At 42.3% G+C, this 7,577-nt stretch overlaps 1 pseudogene; it reads right to left on the reverse strand.

The window, feature by feature from the left end:
- Window positions 1–3,058: 3,058 nt before the first annotated feature.
- LOC119339267 lies at window positions 3,059–7,240 on the reverse strand (annotated as a pseudogene).
- Window positions 7,241–7,577: the final 337 nt, after the last annotated feature.

A 7,577-nucleotide genomic window follows, 5' to 3' on the forward strand; every position in this document is an offset into this window, starting at 1 on the left:
TTGCATGTATGATTTATTTTTTTAATTAAATAGTTGTATTATGTAATAATACTGTAACACATGCTAAATGGTTGTTTGCTTGTTTTGCAGTATCTATATTGGGAGAAGGTGCAGCCAACCACCGGTCCACAGTATGATCCTTTAGCACTGTGAGCCCCTTGATGAGGAATTGAACAGAAGCGGTAGCGGAGAAAAGAGACAAATACGACTTTCAATATGGTCGTGGTGTTGGAATGGTATTACCTTAAATATTTATTTTTTCTATTTAAAGTCTGCAATTAATTATTTAATATAATTATATGATTCTTTATGTTCTAGATCGATGACACAATTACTGAAGAGTAGCGCTTAAACAAAATTAGAATGGAACAGGCTGAAAAGAACAAGAAATCCAGTACGAGAAAGTCTAACATTACTGGAAGGAGAACAGGCGTGAGTACATCTGAGGCTTCAGCTACCCAGAGCCCTATTATGGATCGTATTTTGACTGAGCTGAAGCACATTCGTAAGGATATGCTTCGTATGCCGGAGCTATGCGCACAGGTACAAGTTTTTTGATTTCGCCGTTCACTATGTTTTTTGATGTGTCATATAACTAATTACAACTAATTTTTAATCACAGAGGGTCATAGAGAAATTGAACAAAAGCGTTGTATTCTACAAAGCTGGTGATATTAAAAAGAAGAGGAGAATGAGTATGGTGAAAATAGTGAAAGTAGAAATTATGGTGGAAAACCTTGTAAGAATTTGTATATAATCGTGATGTGGACAATTTCAAAACACCAGGAAAAAAAGAATGTGCAAGAGGATGATGAAGATGATATTAATGATTCTGAAGAGAAGACACCTTATTATTGCACACCTGAATATTGGGATAGTTTCAAGGGTGATAAAGAAAATCCTATCGAAGTTCCTGAGGTATCTGATGAGAAATCCGTTACATCTTTAGGAACAGATGAAATCGCATCACGTGGATCCGTAGATTGTATAAGATGAGGTACATGAGTAGGGTGTAGGGAAATGGAAGCGGAGGGTATCAAACCTTATAAAGTCTCCTTATATTCCAGTTATACCTATAAAGCGTGCAAAAGGTTCAGCAAAAACAAGTGAGTTTTATCATATTGTTTTCGAGCTGAACTTTCTACTTATTATCAAGGTTGGAAAAAGCGGTAGGCATAAGCGAGGCGGTTGGCCTTCACCTAGTGCCTAGGCGGTACCTAAGCGCCCTAGGCGCGGCCTAGGTGATAATATAGTTTTTACTACTAGTGTATTTATGATTATTATATGGGTGTTGATATTAGTTTAGGGCATATAAAAAGGTCAATTCCCGTCTACTGCCATTGAAATATAACCCGTTTGGCATATCAGTGCAGTATGTGGCATGATTTCTTACTTAGGTAGGCAATTCCTTGCTTGCCCTGCCTAGACCTCCATTTATGCCCTAGGCGAGGCGTTTGGCCATTGCCTAGCGCCTAGGCGTGCCTAAGCGCCTCCTAGGCACTGCCTTTTCCAACAGAGCTTATTATTGACTTATTAACATATTACTATCATGTATTGCAGAACTATTCGAGAAAGAAGTCTTTCAAGATGAATACGATGTGATAAAAGCTAGTGTTAAGTTTGTTCGTGTGTATGAACGGTCAGCAAAACATACAAAGAAGGAAATATTCAATGATGGCATGCGTGAAGGTCTCAGTGCGGAGAGGGCTTGTAAGATTCTGGACCATCAATGGCTAACCGGTGATGTAAGTTATTGTTGTGTTTTATATTAGCTTTCAATGAAAATTGGAATTGTTATACATCATATAAATTATTTTCAGGTTATCAATGTTTATTCGTCGTATCTGTTGGGAGTTGTTGGTGACGATCGTCATATAATGCCGACATGGCTGGTCAATTGGTTACTTGAATTTAGACCGGACACCGAGCCAGGGCAAAATGACAACGAAATTGTGGCGAAGAAGAATGGACCCGTTAATAGATGTGCCGATGCGTATTTTAAAAAAGATAAGGTAAGTTCAATTGCCTTAATGTATGCATATATGGGATATAAATAATATGAGAGTATGTGTTGATTGCATCATATTTTCGTTGTGATGCAGATTTATATTCCTCTTAATAAGGGAAATACCCACTGGGTTTCGGTTGTCATGCATCGCCCGAAGGAAGAGTTCCAGGTACTTGATTCTTTGATGGGACCCGAACTTGACAGTGAAATTACAGAAAAAGTTGAGGAGCTGGTACAGCATAAATTTCCATGAGCATATTGAAACTATCATTTAGTAATTGAACGATGTTAAATTATTTTTGTGATATCATCTATATGAACAGAGAAAACAAATTGGATATGACATACGTGATGCGAATGCGAGCGGTGCTGTGAATTATCCGGATGTGTCTACCTGGCCTATCAAAATGTATAAGATGCCACAACAAGAAGACGGGTGAGTAAATACTTTCATATTGTTTTAATATCTTACCTGAAATGCGAACTTATGAACCATTGTTTGTACTGAGCAACAACTCATGTGGAATATTTGTTCTTGGATGCTTTCAATATTGGAACGGTGAAAAATGGACAAGCCATTTTTCTCAGGTATGGTTTTATTTCAAATGCTTATATTCAATTAAATCCATTATGTAATACTATTTGAATTGTACTAATATGAAGTTCTAACAGGGGTCGATAGATAAATCGAGGGACTTAATGATTGCGCAGATTATTTTTTCAGAGAGAAATACGCTTAACGATGTGAAGGACAAAGTTACCCGGCTTGCAAAGAAGAAATAAATGTGGCAAATTTTTTGTACTAGACAATTTTGCGGGCTCAAATAATGTTTACATTTATTTCAACTTTGATATCTTGTGATGAAGAAGACACTACTATTTTGAATATTTAAGTCGATAATGACATTTGGATTATTATGTTGTATATATGCCGTTGTCTTTAAATTCGAAATCTTCATATTCATAGTACTGCCGTCGTCAAATTGTGTGGATATAACAGTGCATGTTTTCATGTACTGCTGAATGTTAATAAAAATGCACATGTATTTATTATGCACTGTAGTGCGTGTCTCCGTCGCCTGTAACACCGACGTTCTTATGTTTTATTTTTAAAGCACTGTCGCTGTCGCTTATAACACCGACGTTCTTAGTTTTTCTTTAAAAAAAAGGCCCGACAAGTGCGCCATCCAGTCTGACATCAGACAGGACCGTCGGCCTTGTCTGACAGGGCAACGTGCGACGACGGGTAGCATAGCGGTTTAATCGAAGACGTTCGACTGCAAGTGCGCCGCCGGGTATATAAGCCGGTCGTCGCGCGCTCCGTCGGGCGAGGTGGGACTAAAACATTACTATCGCAGCCGCCGTGCCTGCAGCGACGCGCGTGACCGCGTGGGCCGGCCCAATAGCACTATTTACGCCCGCGGCGCGACGACGGCCCAAGTTCCACGCGGGGCGACGCGAATTGTTTAGTCCCACCTCGCCCGACGGAGGGCGCGACGACCGGCTTATATACTCGGCGGCACATGAGCCGTCGAACTACTCTGATTACCTTATACTGCTGCCAGCCGTCCGACGCTGCCCTGTGAGACAGTGCCGCCGGCGCACTTGTCAGGCATTTAAAAAAAAATTAGAACGACGGGGTTCTAAGCGACGGTAACCGTACAGTGCTGAAAAATAACAGTAAACACCGACGGAAATAGTAAACATCGACGACACTTGTTTGTAAACAGCGACGGCACTTGTTTGTAAGCAGCGACAGCAACAGTAAACATCGACGGCAATAGTTTGAAAAAATGAGCACTGTCAAAATAAACGACGATTAAACAGCGACGGCAGTACTGTGCAATATGAGCACATCAAAATAAACAAAGTAAAAACTCCTTGCATTACATAGTCTGTCATCAAAACAACTACTTATGTCGGTATCTTAGCAAATAGTCTGACATCAACAAAGTAAAATAAGTTCATATAACATATTTTAACAATTATTAAAGATCACATATATAGAACATTAAAAAACTGTCTCCAATGAAAGGGTAAAACAATCTTCCATAGCAATCCATAATAAAACTGTCTTCAATCAAAGGGTGAAGCAATCTTCCATTCTCCACAATTCAAACAAAATTCCTACATAACAGTAAAATATGTGTTAATTCACAATAAACAAATAAATTTGGTTTGAAGAAAAAGATTTACAATAACGTAAGAAAATCATACTTAGGATTTTGAGGGCACGTAGACTTATAATGACCCGTAAGACCGCACTGTCCACATTGACGTTTGCTTTTCTCATCAAAAGCTTTAGGTCGCCCATTTTTAGTGACATCAGGACCATCCTTACCGCGGCCTTTAACATTCTGTTTTGGTGCGCCTTTGGTGTTAACTTTTGCGGGATCACGAACAAGACCATGATCTTGATTAGGCTCAAATGCATCATCGTTCACAAACTGTACCTCCGCACCAGGCTCATCCTCCTCAGTGTAATCATTATCTATTATGTCCCTCAGAGCCGCCTTCAACTTGTCGAATAAAAATGGTTTATGGCATGCTTTATGAGTTGCTTCAGCAGATAAGATAGTCAACTCACTGTACCTAGCTCTGTCACCTGCACCTGCCCATCCCCACGCAAACAGATCGCTAGTGCGCTTCACGGGAAGTCCACCCCTTGCAACTTGGCTCAACCTCCGCAGCACTAAACACTTAGGTATCTCACGTAAGCGTAGCTAAATCAGAACATGAAGAATATGTTTGCAAGGAAGTCCTTTGCGATACATGCTTCTGCAACTGCACTTCACAGTTTCTTCGGAGTTACCTGGGGTGTACTCCACAGTGAGTCTGATATCCCTATTTTCCTTCCATGTTAGTATGAATCTGTGAGTGTCTGCTCCTCTCAGTCTCTCAAGGACCTCAAGCTCCCGTGCCTTCTTCATATCTTCCTGCAAGATATAAAAGTTTGCCGCAGTGAACTCACGGGCAGCTGAATTCTCAGTATCTTTACACTCGTCCAATACTGGTACTGGAACTGTCTGTGAGTTTGTGTAATCATCATGCGCCTCGTTCTCACGAAGACGAACTATGCAGTTCTCATAGTGCACAATCATATCAACAATAGTCATACCGGAGTCTAGATGCAAGTGAAGGCATGAATTCAGACTCTCACTTTGCTGGTTACTTCGCATACCTAAGAAAAACCCACCTGACAGATATGATGCAGCCCAAAGCCTTTTCTTCTTGTACATCCTACGTAACCATGTCTTTGTTTTCTCCGACTGCCATTTGGCGGTAAACGCTGCCCATCTCTCCTCAAATACCTTCTTTGAAGTGGCATAATAAAGTAGAGACCTGAACTCCTTTAAAGACTTATGATGAAGGTGTTTCTGCATGTTCTTCTCAATATGCCACGAGCAAAGACGATGCCAAACCTCCGAAAGTACCTTTCTTATGGCCTTAATCATAGCTGCATCTCCATCAGTAATTACTGACCTGGGCCTCTTCTGACAGTGAGCCCTCAAAAACGTTTGAAGCAGCCAGACATATGTATCTTCCGTCTCGTCAGACACAAGAGCACAACCGAATACCGTGGTGCAACGGTGATTGTTCAGACTGACAAAAGGTATAAATGGCATGCCATACCTATTCATCCTGTATGTGCTGTCGAAGACTGTCACATCACCGTAGTCAACATAGTCTCGACGTGATTGAGAATCACACCAGAATATGTTTTTCAGCCTTCCTTCATCATCGACGGTGTGTTCAAAAAAGAAATCTGGATCTCTCTCTTTTCTGGTCATCATGATCCCAATGGCAGTGTCTGCATCACCTTGTGCAAGCAACTTCATTTTTTCTCTATAACACATGTTATAAAGCTTCTTCCTCCCAAAACCAGCCTTTGCATATGACCCGTACCTACTGACGAGATTATCATAAATCATATGTTTCCTGATTCCAGCACCTGCAATGGTTAAGATCTCAGCTTTCTGATATTCTTTTATCTGATTATGAGACTAAAGAAACGTGACTTCATCCAGTCTAGCTAGAACATGACTGTGATCATCACTGAAACTGCTGACATAGCAAACGTCACGCTCTTTATCAAGTTTCAAAGTTATATGCGCGTCGCAGAAGCAACGAGTCTCCCCTCTCAGCCTGCGGGTCCTGCCTTCCATTGTACAAAGTTTTGCCTGTTGTTTCCCAGCTCTTGCACACAGATACTTTCTCAAGCGCTTAGTTCCCTCAGGACCTTTTGAATATTTCAGTGAGTCCTTTCTTACGCTGAAACCACGCTCGTAAACATACTGGTTATAGAAAATGTAAGCCTCTCCTAGTGACTTGAAAGTCTTCCTCATGACCTTCCAATGCATGTCCAATGATTCTTGCTGATATTCATCAAATCCGATGTCAAAATTAAACAGATCATCACCAACATGCTCATCATTCCCCGCTTTTACCATGTACATCTCCTTGTAAATTAATGCATTAAACCATTTATGTCAGTCAGTTATTATTTTAATATGTAATGTCGTGATGTAAGTTTCAAAACTTACTTTGCTGCAGCTGTCATCATGAGATGCATCAACGTGCGATTTGTCACTTTCATCGTCCACAATATTCCTCACAAAGTCCCCGTCCTCGTCCATCTGCGCGCATTGCAAAAAAAACATGTAAGCGCTCATATGGTTTTTATGTCATTTCTTCTCTGATTTTATTAATAACATACCCGGAGTGCACTTTCAGCAAATGAATCATCTATATCCATATCATCATCATCATCGCCATGTCGCTGCATGATGCAAAAAATATGAAATTTTCCGTGCGGTCTATCATATTTATTGTTTTTATCAACATTGATCACACTTACGTTGCCGCTATAAGATTCATCCAAACTCATGTAGTTCTCCTCAGCAGGTTCATCCATATTCAGTGACGAGGTTTCGTTGTCCTCGCCGTAATCATTGCCATCATAATCGCCCTCCTCCTCTAACTATCAATCAAACACTGTGTAACATCATCCCTAAAACAATTATTTCTTCAAGCACAATGATGTCTCAAACCAACCTCTTGCACAGCGGCAAGGATTTCAGCCGGATCCATTTCCTCCGATAACGAACGTGATGACGGCGTGACGATGCTGGCCGGCGGAGGCAGGTGTCGACGGCGTGAGGACGATGGCTGGTCGAAGCCGGCGTAGTGCGCGGAGGGAGGCGGCGACGTAGATCGCGGGTGGGCGGCCATCTGGGCGACGGGAATGGAATGCGGCGGCAGTGCCGACGGCGCCTGGGCACGCGCGGCGGCAGCGGTAATGGCGTCAGGGCACGCGCGGCGGCGACCCGGGCGACGACGACTTGGCGCAGATGGGGGCCGACATGGAGACGGCGTGGATGCGTTAGGGTTCAGGGTTTCGACGGCGGGCGTCGGCGGCTATCGTGTTTTTTTCCCCTCCAACCGCTGTCGATGCCAACGTGGAGACGTGCGGGCATACGACGGCGACGTACGGCGACGGGTGCGGGTACGCGGGCGGGCGTACGTACAACGACGGGTGCGGCATACGCGGGCAGCTGTATGACGTCGC

The sequence above is a fragment of the Triticum dicoccoides genome, chromosome 7B, assembly GCF_002162155.2.
Source record: "Triticum dicoccoides isolate Atlit2015 ecotype Zavitan chromosome 7B, WEW_v2.0, whole genome shotgun sequence".
Taxonomy (NCBI): Eukaryota; Viridiplantae; Streptophyta; class Magnoliopsida; order Poales; family Poaceae; genus Triticum; species Triticum dicoccoides.